This window comes from Anabrus simplex, chromosome 3 (assembly GCF_040414725.1).
Source record: "Anabrus simplex isolate iqAnaSimp1 chromosome 3, ASM4041472v1, whole genome shotgun sequence".
Classification (NCBI taxonomy): Eukaryota; Metazoa; Arthropoda; class Insecta; order Orthoptera; family Tettigoniidae; genus Anabrus; species Anabrus simplex.
Window position 1 is genome coordinate 70,654,245 of NC_090267.1, and position 14,215 is coordinate 70,668,459.

A 14,215-nucleotide genomic window follows, 5' to 3' on the forward strand; every position below is an offset into this window, starting at 1 on the left:
ATGTCATGCTTAGAAATTAAATTTGGACATCACTCATCTGTTTGGTGGCCGTTGTCTCTTCCGCCACGGGAGACCCATGGTGAAGTTCTTAGTACTCCATGACCACTCGGCAGGTGGCGGGCGTGCAGTCCTTCATCCCTGGTCCATTCAAGTCCGACATCCTGGGGAACTCGTCACAGCTGAAATCTTACAGTAATCCAATTGGGTAACACTTTTACACCCGTCACACGTCCTCTATTTCAGAGCTTACATCCGCGTTCACAGTAAGAATCGGGTAGCTCACGAGACTCGAGCCCCTGATTCGAAGTAACACTTTGGGTGACACCTAATTATGAATTTCACTGACTCATTAAACCGGCAGTTTCTCAGCCGAATTCTAATACTTGTTCGAAAATTATGCTCGCGGTTTTTACTAGTTTGACACGCAGCACAGAAACGATTCACCTAGGCTCGTTTGGCCTCCCGTTCACTACACAAAGGCTTTTGTACAAGGGTTTCTGACTGTAACTGGAGCACCGCGGGACGCAGTGGCCGTCTCGCGACCCGTGAAAGAACAACTGTCTCTACAATGGCCTGCCCGGCTTATATTATCTTACCCGCCGGAAGCTCGGGGGCGTCAACGTTCACGGTTCATTAAGAACAAGAGCTCCTTTCGTACCAAGAATTGACGATATTTGAATAGTGCATCTTGTAGCCCTCTGTCTCCTCTTTCATTTGAGCCAGGCGTGCCGGATCTCCGATCAGCAGTTTTTATGTAATTTGCTTCCCGCCTTTGATTAATTCATAGCGTCCTCTGGGGGGTGGAGCTATCTCCTAAGCGCGATTCTTGGCGTGGGTGACGCCGCTATGTCCACATGTGTTAGCGATATGTTACATCTTGACAGCTGGTGACCTCATTTCTTCCCCTGCATAAGTTATTACATATTTTTAGTCTGGAGAACGCAGAAAATTCCGCTCTATTCAATGGTGTGTCTCACATAATTTTCCTATGTCTGGATTCAAATATCGCCCCGTTTTTCGCGACGTTGGCACCCGTGACATGTGCATAAAAAACCGGAAGTTCCTTATGTTCGTTTGGAACTCTGGGAAGCTAGGCCCCACCTCGGGGCGTATCTGACTACTCCAGCATCGCGTCCCCTTTCTATCTCTCTCTGCACGTTGAGAGCGTATTTCCGCGAGGGCTTGGCTGTTCCTTTGTCTTTCCATTGTCTGGCAAGTGCTCTTTTCGCGGGTTCCATTCTGGCAGGACGCCGCTCGATCCCCTTCGCCCATACTGCTACCACTGACGCGACCTTTAGGAGTAATTTTAATGGAGTAGAAAAGCCCATATCATTCCCATGGAGCTGTACAGGACACTGTACGGTTTCATTCTCCTCCTACTTCATCAAAGAAAAATCACGAACTCGGGATTTTTCTTTCCCTTTAAACTGTCTCGGAAAATAGTCACTGGTGATGGTCGCGTAACTTGCGGACCTTCTCGGTCAACTCTGTGTTCTCCAGTTGTATCTGGTAGCATAGGTTAATTAAAGCGTTCCTAAGGCCGGTCCTCTCAAAACATTCTGGACAATCTTCACAGGCTGATGCCTCGGACTCGCTCCCTTCTTCCAAAACAATGTGATTCACGGCATCATCTTCTTCATCGGCTTCCATTTCTTCCATTGGATCCGGGTTGTCCTCGTCATCCTCGGCTTCTCCTGGTTCTTCTTCCTCCGGACCTTCTTCAGGGTGTTGTCCTGGGGCGTGGTACAGTTTGAGGTTTGCAGCATTGTAAGTGGCCTCTGTTCTCCCATCCATTGACTGTACTTTGTAGGCATTATTCTCTAGGTTCTGGATTATCCTATACGGCCCGATGTAAAGTTCTGCAAACTTGTGGTAGTACTTCCTCGGAGGGTCGGACATGGCTGGTCGTTTGACTAAAACTAGTTCTCCCACACGAAGTGGCCGATGAAATCTCCGGTTTCGATGACGTCTGAGCCTCTTCTCTGCCTGGGCTTTGAGATGGTCCAAAGCTATCCTCACACGAAGTTCAGCCGAAGGCCTGGGATCTTCTGGGCACTGTAGCACGCGGTGCCACGGTCTCTCTGGTTTCTGATCAAAATGTACCGCTATCGGGATCTGCCCCGTAGATTCATGAATCGTCCCGTTGATGCACTCCATGATGATTGGAAGAACATCAACCCATCGCCAATGCTGTCTGGCACAATAAACTCTGCAAAATTTCGCTATTTCGCGCATGATCCTTTCTGATGGATTGGACTCAGGATGCCTAATAGAACTGAAGATATGCTGGATTTGGAGTTGCTCGATCTGGCGTTTGAACACGGCGGACGTGAACTGGGACCCATGGTCACTCAATATCTTATCTGGCTTCCCCATAGATGGAATGATCTTATTTCGGATCTGTGTCAGTACCGACCTGGAGTTTGCCTTCTGTACTGGGCACAGCATCACATACTTCGAGAAAACATCTACGCAGACCAATATGAATTGTAACCCTCTAATTGCCTTGGGTAAGGGCCCGTAAAAGTCTATCGCAAATAGCTCTCGTGGCTTTTCTGGCAACAGCGGCTTAGGTGGTTGCCGCAGGAGATAGGTATTTGGTTTGATTCGTTGACAAGTATCACATGTTGTCAACACGGTCCTAATCATCCGCCTCATTCTCGGCCAGACAAAGGTCTCCTGTAGTGTCGAGGTAACTTTATCGATTCCCGCATGACCGATGGAATGATGTGCGAGCCAAATCAGTTCCACTTGCAGCACGGGCGGAACAACAATACGGTACTTCGTATGATCTTCATCGATGAACTGGTGAAGGATCCCGTTGAAATAGTTATATTTTGGTGCCTGCCTCTCACTCTCCTGGTATTCAGGCGTTCCTGCTGGTATCCTCTTTCGGAAGAAATCGATCAATCGTCTGGTTGCGGGCCAATTCTCTTGCTCTTCTCCGATGCGTTGCAGCCTGTCCAACGTCTCACGGTCGCCCCCGCTCAACTCTATGTGATGAAGAACTTGGGCTTCCGGCTCGGGGTTTCGGCTTAATGCGTCGGCAATCACATTGTCCTTTCCTGCACAATGTTCGATCTCTAAGTCGAACTGTTGGATGAATAACGTCCAGCGGTTTACCCTCTCGGATGCCATCGTCGACTTCAAAGCGAAGGTCAAAGCTTTATGGTCTGTCCGCAGCACGACCGGGAATCCGTATATATACTTCCTCCAGTGACTGAGGGCTGTAACAATTGCCAACATCTCTAATTCTGTGACGGTATACTGGCATTCATGAGCCCGAAGTCTACGACTCATGAACGCGATGTAGTTTCTGCGTTTTTCCTGATCCGGCGTCTCCTGGTACAATACCGCCCCTACACCTATCATGGATGCATCGGTTTGGACTACGAATTTGCTCGAAAAGTCGGGGTACCCAAGCTTGATGCTGTTGGCAAGTAATTCTTTTGTCCTTTGGAAAGCTTCGTCACAGTTTGAATCCCATTTCCATCTATTATTCTTCTTCAGGAGGTCCTGAAGAGGAGCTACCGCCTCAGTATAACTGGGGCAATGATCGGCGAAAAACCCGCAGATTCCCAAAAACTGCCTGATGTGTTTGACTCGGGTTGGTTTGGGGAAATTTTGAATAGCTTGAATCTTAACGGGGTTCGGAGTGACACCCTCCGAATCTATGACGTGTCCCAGGAACAAAATGCTTTTCTGGCAAAAGTTCGACTTATCCAAATTAATTTTGAAGTTGTTTTTATTCAATTCTGCTAATAACAGGTTCAAGTGTTCCAAATGCTCCTCCAGAGTCTCGCTCGCAATCAAAATGTCGTCTACATAACGCACCGTAAAGTTCTTCACCTGCTCGCTCAAATTCCTATCAAGTGCCCTTATCAAAGCCGATCCTGCGTTCTTGACGCCGAACGGCAAACGGTTGTAGACGTACGTCTGTCCGTCAAACATGAATCCCGTCAGTACCTTGGATTCCCCTGACAACTCAATGTGGTGGTAGGACGATCTCAAGTCGACCCCCGAAAAATAATTTTTGTGACTAAATTTCTTCAAGATATCCTTAATGTTTGGTGCCCTATCGTACTCTGGTACCAAGCGCTCGTTAATTGCACGTGCGTCGAGGCACACCCTCAGCGAACCGTTCGTCTTCTCCACGATGACTAAAGGGTTTAGAAATGGCGTCGGAGATTTGGAAATTAACTGGTTTTCTTCCATATCCTTGATGATAGGTCGTACCTTGGCATAATGTTTCTCGGGAATCGGGTACGGATTCCGTCGAAAAGGTTCCCAACTTGTGACGACGAAATTGTATTTGAAATTCGAAATTTTTCCCGGTTGTGACCCAAATGCATCGCGGTGGCGTTCCAAGATTCCTTTCAGTCTAGCTCTTCCTTCTTCACCTATCATCGCTTTATTAATTTTTGATAACACTGCCTCCTCAAATGTCGGTTCTTCCTCTTCCTGTTCCAAGTTTGCAACCATTCTCTCGAGTCCGATTATTATCTCTTCTTCCTGATGTTTCCCATCCAGACTCTGATCAGGACGGACTTCCTCGTTGTAGGTCACTTGGGTAGTCCAAATCCTCTCATCGACTACGCAGTCTCCAGTTTCGTTTAGTTTCACCCCTTCGGAATGCATGTTGATCTCGAGCCTGATCTCATTCCGGTGCATGTCGATAACTGCCTTATAGTCCCTCCAGAAGTCGGCGCCTAAGATAATGTTGTATTCCATCTTCTCGAGGATGATAAATGGGTGTGAAGTAATGGCCTCTCCGATCTGCAATTCTAAGTAAACCTGAGCCTTGCACACTGTGGTGCGATCTGGGATGATTCCTCGTACCTTCATGTTAGAGACCGGTAATAATGGGATCTGCTCCTTCGATTGGATTTCCCGTATGAGCGTTCTAGATACGACGCTTACGCTGGCTCCCGTGTCTACAAGAGAGCGCACGCGCAATCCATTAGCTCTTATGTACACCACTGGTAATTCCCTGATAATCCTCTTATTCGGTCGGTGTGCGTCTTCGATCAAATCCTCGGGTTGGATCACCCACGCAGCTATGGTAACTGACGTCCTCTGTGAATCGAAAGAATGGTTGCTCCCCGAACCGCAGGCTATCTCCTCACTAGTTAGGCGAAATTTTTTTTTTGCGCTCCGGAGCTACTGGCATACTCCGGAGCATGGGGGTTCAACTCTCTTCCACGTCCTTCCTTCTTGTGGGCTTGCAGTTGCAGGCTTTCTGCCCCTTCGCACATTCCCGCGGCGGCCATACCCTGTATGGGTCTCTGCCACTTGTCAATACCGGGCGGCGTGTTTCGCAGTTGTTCCACATACTGTCGCGATTCATTCCTGCGATCTCTTATGTACTCTTCCCTTCTTCCTGGTCGTTGCCCTGTCGACCGCTGTCCGCTCGGTCCCCAATTCTGGTACGGCCTCCTCCGCTGTCCATACTGGCGATACCGAAGCCTTGGCCCCTGATTCATCCTCTCACGGGGTCCTGGTTCGCGGGTGTTCCAGCCCTCCTGGTATTCCCGTTTCGGTCCATTCCATGTCTGGGGACCCCAATCACTCCTGATTCTCGAGGGATACATCTCCCGAACTTCATTTGTACTCGTCCCCTGGTTCCTCCTTTTAGGTGGGCTTTCATCTTGAGCTAGGTCTACAACATGGACCGCTTCGCTATGGCGATGTCGCGCCTGCATTCCAGTCGTTTGATCGAGCTGCCTCAATATTTGTTCAGCATCGACCGCATTTCGGACATTCGCCGCTATGAGCACCTTCTGCACTTCCGGTGGAAGCTGTTTACCGATAGCGGAAATCAACTCTAGCTCTGTGGGAGGACTATCCAGTTCTTTAAACTTCAACAACTGGCCCACGAAGTACTCGCAGAAACGGGTCTGCCCTGCACCAGAATACCTTCGCGAATACAATTCCAGCCTCAAATTCTGTTGCGTCTCGATCCCCCAATACTTCTCGAGGAAGCGCCGCCGGAACTCCTCATACCCATCGAAACAATATTTAAACGCCCGGTACCAGACCAAAGGCTGATCCGTTAGGTACCGTTCGACTACTCTGAGTTTTCGGTCCGCTGGAACTCGATGATCAATGAAGTATTGGTCTACCTCAGCAAGGAAACCTTTCGGGGTAAGATGAGTGTTTGACCCGAATTTCTTCGGCTCGTCATTCGTCATCCGGAGGAGATTATATACCGGAATTGCTCCACTCTCTTGCGGGGTCGATTGTCCCCGAGGTGCATTATGTACTTGTGCATTTTCATTTCCCTGCGAAATGTCAACGTTGGCCTCGTGACCAATACTACTGGGCGGACTCACTCTGTCAACGCTATCCTGCTTCTTGAGGATCGATCGCATCACGATCTCACCTCTCGCCTCTTGGAACTTTAACAACTCGACCTCCTCCCGGATCTCCTTAATAAGCTCCGTGTGGACTTCTACTTGGACGGCGGCCTTGTGGGTCTTGTTGCCCCACTCTTCCACCTGTCGGTTCAGGCCTTGGATTTTCCCTCGGACTTCTTCTTGTTCCGCTTCCATCTCTTCGGTCACCTCCTTCCGAAGCTCCATAACTTCTCCATGGGCCTGAGACTGGACTTCCTTGATCTTGGCGGTCGCAATATCCTGCACTTGGGTCAGACGGTCACTGACCTCTTTTGCCACCTTGTCGAGGGCCTCCGTCGTCTGTGTCCTTAGTTCTCGGACTTCAGCCTTGGCCTCCTGCATGTCTCTTGCAACCTCCTCTACGCGGGTGCTCACCTTCTCCATCTCTTCCTCGCACGCGCTCACCCTAGTGTCCGTCACGTCGACCCTATTCGTCACCCTAATCTCTACTTGCTTTAATTGTTGGATGACGTCTTCTAACTTCCCCTCTAACGCCTCGGTCATCTTTGCCTCCAGTCTCGCGGCGTTTTCGTCGCTACGTTCACGACCTAGTCTCATATCCTCTGCGAGCTCGTCTAACGAAGCCTTATTCGTAGCCGCCTGAGCCTGGCAAAGCTCTGCTTGCGTGTCAAACTGCGCCTTAAAGTCCACTGCCTGCTTGCCTAGCTGATTTAATTGTTCCGTCATTACCTCTAACTGTCCCTTCAAAAGTTCCCTGTCTTCCTTGCGTTCTGCCAATAACTGGCACATCATTTCCCTCATGGCCTCCATGTCCATATTAAATTCAATTTTGGAGAAAGCGGATCTCCCGTGGGCAGAAAATTGACCACCGGTGATCGACAGAAAGCATAGATCCATTTAAATATTTAATACAAATTTCAGCGTGACCTAACTTTACTCGAAATTCCAACAAATCAATCCAAACTGGGCCTACAAACGGCTTGTGTCACGCCCCCTACCATATTAATGTCATAATTCATTGTATAGGAAATTTCGTCATATCATTTGACAATAATAATAACAATAATAATACTGATTCTACGTTAGCCCTGTTATCCTGGAATAAGTTTTCCAACCTCGCGCGCGGCCTACCGTGGGCTCGATTTTACGTATGCCGGAAACATGGCACACCCCAGTCACTAATGGATGTTATCACCTTGAGATTGGTAAGATGACGTTAGCAGACAATTACCCGTCTCAAACTGGCAACATCGCATCTGTCACTGCGCAAAAATTAGAGCCTGGGTTGAGGTACCCTGCTCTATCCGCGGCGTCTAAAGCCCTCTCGAAAAAAATATTTATATTTGCCAAATGTTGTTACCTCAGCGCACAATCTTTGGCCGATACCCGTAACTGGCGAAATTTGAAGAATTTTGCCGGCCGTTTTAACCTCACACTGAGAGAACCATAACGTTGTCTCCCAAAGAAATGACAGCTTCATAGTCTGTCCCGGGTATCCATTTTACTTTTATGAGCGACACTCATGCGGATTTCCACTTAAACTGGACACATGATTTTTCTGTTCTTGTCATTTTCCTATCCTATTTATTATTCACGTCGCTCCCTTTCATGGCTGATCTTGTGTGAGTTATCATCACGAGTCGTGACCTACGCACGCCCGTACGATGACCATTACAGTCCTGCTGAGTATCACACAATCTGAACAACCCTTGCAGTATCCAATCTATAATTATGAATCTTAGCACTTCGGACATGTGCTTAACGTCTCCATCCGTTCGGTTACGTGGCGGGTATTCCATTTCAAATAATTGCCAACCCGTTCGATACCAAATGTAATCAGATTGTGGCACGAACCTGGCAATTTGACTCCATCGTAGCACACTATCCTCCCTGTGGGCGGCCTATCTCTTACTCAAATGCTCCCGCGTAAACTATAAACAATGCCCATCCACGAAGGGCGCCAAGTATACACCCTACCGGGCTTCGAATGGATGACCCACGCAAGAATGCCTCCACGTAACGGGGTAAACACCCACGGATGAGATTGGATTGAAGAGCGGGTCGAATTGCTTAACGAGCTTCGAACCGCTCCCCTTCCTACTTTCTGTGCCGGCCCGGCAGCCTGAGCACTTGGGGAAGCGGTACGTTCGAAAGAAAACAAAAACAACAATACTTAAGATGGAGCCTTATGTCTATAATATGAAAGTAGGACCTCTGGGTTCAAATGCCTATTGGATACTGCTTAACACTGCTACAAATGACAAGAACCATAAAATAGGGGCTACGAATGCAAATTTATTCAAAAATAACAATTTAAAAAGGTTGATACAGCTCTATACAATGACTCTCCACATATGGGAGGAAAAGAAAATAATAATCATTTTAAAATACGAATCGCCCATGGGCGTCGTCTGCATAACGGTATGATTGAGGTTTTGCGACTTGCTATCGTTCATTTTTTTCTCATTAATTCATACCGTTCATGACATTTGTACATTATTCTGTCGATCACACCGTGAGATGAACTGATGTCCCGATACACAAATATTACTAGCTGTTCTAAGCACGAACATAACCGGGGCCTACGCTACATAATATCATATTAAAAGACACATTTGCATAATGCACAAACAAACACAAATACCATTTTTGCTAAACCCCGGACTTCTCATCTGTCACCAAGACCAAACAACGTGCACATAGGTTCTGTTTGAACTCAAAAATATGTGCACATCATTACGAAACATACACAAAACATATGGATATATACACTTCATGCACTCAGGAGAACCATTCCTAGAAAGAAACAACATGGTTATCACTGTCTCCGGCCCAAAGCGCAAGCGTGAATCAGCTCGCTCATGGGCGCCACCATAATCCGGCGTCGAACTGGCAGACTCCCGACCGAGAGGTACTGTGGGTTTCTGTAGATACCGAGAATAGCGACAATCTCAACTCGCCGGATATCTGGGGGAATCCCTATTCATTTATTAAATACCTCTTAAAAGAAGTTACCGTGATATTATCATTATACAAGTATTCTTAGCTAAGCCATATAACCCAAACAGAAGAACGTGAGCAGACCAGGCTCCAAGCCCTAACACAATGCGAGACGGGACCCTTTTGTCCCGATGGCGAGAGCTAGACCTTCACAAAAATAAAGGAGGCCGGTCATTCACTTCGCACGGCCATTCAGATTCTTCTCTCCCTCAAACGTCACCTTCTCGTCTCAGGGACACATCCACGGCCCATTTTATTTGTTTATTCATATTATTGTGGAATTCCCATGAAATACTCTTTTATTCTCTCTCATTATTATCGCTGAGCGCCGGCTATGGGCACAATCATTTCTAACTCATTTCATCGTAAATTACTCGGGCATTCAGCCGTCCCACTATGTCTCATATCGCGTATCTTATTCCCTTGGGCCTAGGGCTCTCATGGCTCCTCGTTCATACCACACAAATACACTTATATTTAAACCTTCTGACCAAAGATTAGGGATGGGCCTCACCCCGGCTATAGATTAAAAGAAAACTCTCCAAACCATTATGGCCAGTTAATCAAAATCACGGGAGACTTGCACATGGTCCTTCACCTATCTAGATCACACAGTATGTACCTCTCCCGGTCGGGATTTTCTTCATTCTTGATGTACATGCACGGATTATATCTGTAAGCTAGGCATGCATTATCTGACTGACCCATGAGTTTCCCTGGCATATTTGACAACCTCGTGGGACAGTGACTACCAATATTTCGACATGTTTCCCTGCTTGCCAACACTATTTTTCCAACCGCCCCTACGGGAAACTCGAATATTCTCCTAACCTTGTTCCCATATTTGCTAGGACCTTCTACATTTTACTAAAAATATAACCCTCACGATAAGCTAATCATTAAGAAAGAAATATGAGTCGTCCGGGAATTTAGCCCCTTGAATTTTACTTCAACATTATAAAAATCAATAAAAATTCCATATAGGACATGCATTAACTTACAACATTTGATATTTACAAAAGAACGCTAATCCTATCCCCGGGTTATGTCATGCTTAGAAATTAAATTTGGACATCACTCATCTGTTTGGTGGCCGTTGTCTCTTCCGCCACGGGAGACCCATGGTGAAGTTCTTAGTACTCCATGACCACTCGGCAGGTGGCGGGCGTGCAGTCCTTCATCCCTGGTCCATTCAAGTCCGACATCCTGGGGAACTCGTCACAGCTGAAATCTTACAGTAATCCAATTGGGTAACACTTTTACACCCGTCACACGTCCTCTATTTCAGAGCTTACATCCGCGTTCACAGTAAGAATCGGGTAGCTCACGAGACTCGAGCCCCTGATTCGAAGTAACACTTTGGGTGACACCTAATTATGAATTTCACTGACTCATTAAACCGGCAGTTTCTCAGCCGAATTCTAATACTTGTTCGAAAATTATGCTCGCGGTTTTTACTAGTTTGACACGCAGCACAGAAACGATTCACCTAGGCTCGTTTGGCCTCCCGTTCACTACACAAAGGCTTTTGTACAAGGGTTTCTGACTGTAACTGGAGCACCGCGGGACGCAGTGGCCGTCTCGCGACCCGTGAAAGAACAACTGTCTCTACAATGGCCTGCCCGGCTTATATTATCTTACCCGCCGGAAGCTCGGGGGCGTCAACGTTCACGGTTCATTAAGAACAAGAGCTCCTTTCGTACCAAGAATTGACGATATTTGAATAGTGCATCTTGTAGCCCTCTGTCTCCTCTTTCATTTGAGCCAGGCGTGCCGGATCTCCGATCAGCAGTTTTTATGTAATTTGCTTCCCGCCTTTGATTAATTCATAGCGTCCTCTGGGGGGTGGAGCTATCTCCTAAGCGCGATTCTTGGCGTGGGTGACGCCGCTATGTCCACATGTGTTAGCGATATGTTACATCTTGACAGCTGGTGACCTCATTTCTTCCCCTGCATAAGTTATTACATATTTTTAGTCTGGAGAACGCAGAAAATTCCGCTCTATTCAATGGTGTGTCTCACATAATTTTCCTATGTCTGGATTCAAATATCGCCCCGTTTTTCGCGACGTTGGCACCCGTGACATGTGCATAAAAAACCGGAAGTTCCTTATGTTCGTTTGGAACTCTGGGAAGCTAGGCCCCACCTCGGGGCGTATCTGACTACTCCAGCATCGCGTCCCCTTTCTATCTCTCTCTGCACGTTGAGAGCGTATTTCCGCGAGGGCTTGGCTGTTCCTTTGTCTTTCCATTGTCTGGCAAGTGCTCTTTTCGCGGGTTCCATTCTGGCAGGACGCCGCTCGATCCCCTTCGCCCATACTGCTACCACTGACGCGACCTTTAGGAGTAATTTTAATGGAGTAGAAAAGCCCATATCATTCCCATGGAGCTGTACAGGACACTGTACGGTTTCAGTATTAAAACAAATTTTTTTCTTCTGTGTCGCCCCTTGGAAGGACTTTTGGAGTGGGAGGTCTGTACCGGGCGGTACACCTCCACGACGCAAGTTCAAATCTTCCGCCATTTGAAACTCCTCTACAGTAGAAGCTCTGAGCCTTACAACTGAAATAATTCTACGGTTTACCAGAAGATGTCACTGTGTGTTTTTGATTTACTTTTGCTTTTCATCGATCAAGAAGTGTGGACATTCTCTAAGAGGTGTCTCTACCAAAAACTATGATAACGCACTCTGGTGTAAAGGAATGTACCTTCTTGAAGAAATTTAGTATTCATAAGTTTGGTCTTTACTAAATTTTGTTCTGTGGTTTGTGGGTTGGCAACATTAATCCTTTCTTTCCGCCTGTTTTGAACTTAGCCAATCTCGAATTTCTTTAATTAATTTTCAGCCAATCATGTATGTCTTCTTCGATATGGATATGTAGCTGTAAGCTATCCAATAAAATCGGGGGGTCTACTCATTCCTGAAAGGTTTCGAATTTTCCACGAGGGTATAAAACTGCTGATTTTCTTGTCCCGTGCCACTAGTACAACATCTAATTCAGTGTGTGAATATGTAGCAGGGGGCGGGACGCGCCTCTTTCTTCAAGCAGCAGTTCTTCTACAAGGTAATGACCTTTCAACATCTTTATTTCTTGCTAGATCAGCAGTCTAACAATCGGGGAGGGTCCGAATCCTTTAATATGTAACCCATCTTTTTAAAATGTAAATTCCTTTTCTGTCTATGTAAAATCTACAAATATCTTTTACTGTAAAGCGGCGATAGAGAGTGCATCACCCTCTCGAGTTTGAAATTAAGGTGACCACGTTTTCGTAACCGCTTCTCCCCTTCTTTAATGTATTAAAGTTTTTTTCATACGGGTCACCTCCATAGATTGGGATTAGCCCCTGTATTATCGGCCTAGAGCTACTTAGTTTTTAAAGTGTAGATTTAGGAGCGCAAATTCACGCCTCCATCCTTTCGTTTTGGGCCAGTTAAATTAGCCCGGTAGATTGGGTACGAGATATCCCTGTTTCTTGATTATGCCTTGATGACAGTTTGTGTAAAAGTCCGTTATTGCCTTTATAGGGTTCAAAGATAGAGAGCGGGGCAGCTCTTTATAGTATTGTGGTAAAAGTGCCTTAGAGAGGCTTGAGATGTAAGGTTGGGACCTAATGCTCCATGTAATTAAGGGTGTTCTGCCCTTTGATATTTTTGTTGTTGTGAGCTGAGAGCTCAGAAATTACACTTGGGGCTCGAAGCCCAGATCTTGTAATAACCCCCGATATCTAGTGATTACTTTGTACCTGACTTTGGCTTATTGTTGACATGTTAAGTTTACAAATTCTATGTCACCATTGTAAGTTTTGAAAATATAACATTTGTTAAAATTTTAAATTAACTTTAATTCTGTAGTTGAGACCTATTCCAGCCCGCACCTTCTTTCACCTCTAACTACCGTAACAAAGAATATGAAGGAGCTTTGTGTAAGCTTGGACATTCATGATAAAAGCCTATGCCGGAGGTGAGGATAGAACTCACGACCTTAAGATTGTAAAGACTTACGCGTTGCCCGCTGCGCATACAAGCTGCTCAACAATGCACGGGCAAGGCTAAAGATCATGAAGGAGCTTTTTGTAAATATGGACATACAAGATAAGAGCCTACGCCCCGGGTGAGGATCGAACTCACGACCTTAAGATTACGACACGTACGCGCTGCCTGCTGCGCTACCGAGGCTACTCCCGGTAGGCAATACAAGGAGAAAAATTTAAAAAGAAGCTGTGTGTAAACTTGGACATACAAGACAAAAGCCTACGGCACGGGTGAGGATCGAACTCGCGACCTTAAGGTTATGAGACTTACGTGCTGCCCGTTGCGCTACTGGGGCTGCTTCACTTGTGTAATGTAAGGATAAAGAGTAAGAAGGAGTTATGTGTAATCTCGGACATACAAGATAAAAGCCATACCCGGTTGAGTGTCGAACTCACGACTTCAAGATTATAAGAGTTACGCCTGCCTGCTGCGCTACCGAGGCTGCTCTCGGTAGGCAATATAAGGATAAAGACTAGGAAGGAGCTTTGTGCAAACTTGTACATTCATGATAAAGGCTAATCCACGGGGGAGCGTCGAACCCGCGACCATAAGATTAAGAGACTTACGAGCTGCCTGCTGCGCTACATAGGCTGCTCGTCCTGCGCAATGTAAGGATAAAGAATAAGAAGGAGTTTTGTGTAAATTTGGACATAAAGGATAAAAAGCCATACCCGTATGAGGATCGAACTCACGACCTTAAGATTATGAGACTTACGCGCTGGCCGCTGCGCATACAAAGCTCCTCAACATGCCGCGGGTAAGTATATAGAATATGAAGGAGCTTTTTGTATACATGGACATATAGGATAAGAGCCTATGTACCGGGT

General features: G+C 46.5%; 1 non-coding gene across 1 annotated transcript; it reads right to left on the bottom strand.

Annotated features, from left to right (window-relative positions):
* Positions 1–13,459: 13,459 nt before the first annotated feature.
* On the bottom strand, positions 13,460–13,532 carry TRNAT-CGU (transfer RNA threonine (anticodon CGU)). Its single transcript has one exon. It is a non-coding gene; the product is annotated as a tRNA-Thr (tRNA).
* Between the last annotated feature and the right edge of the window lie 683 nt (positions 13,533–14,215).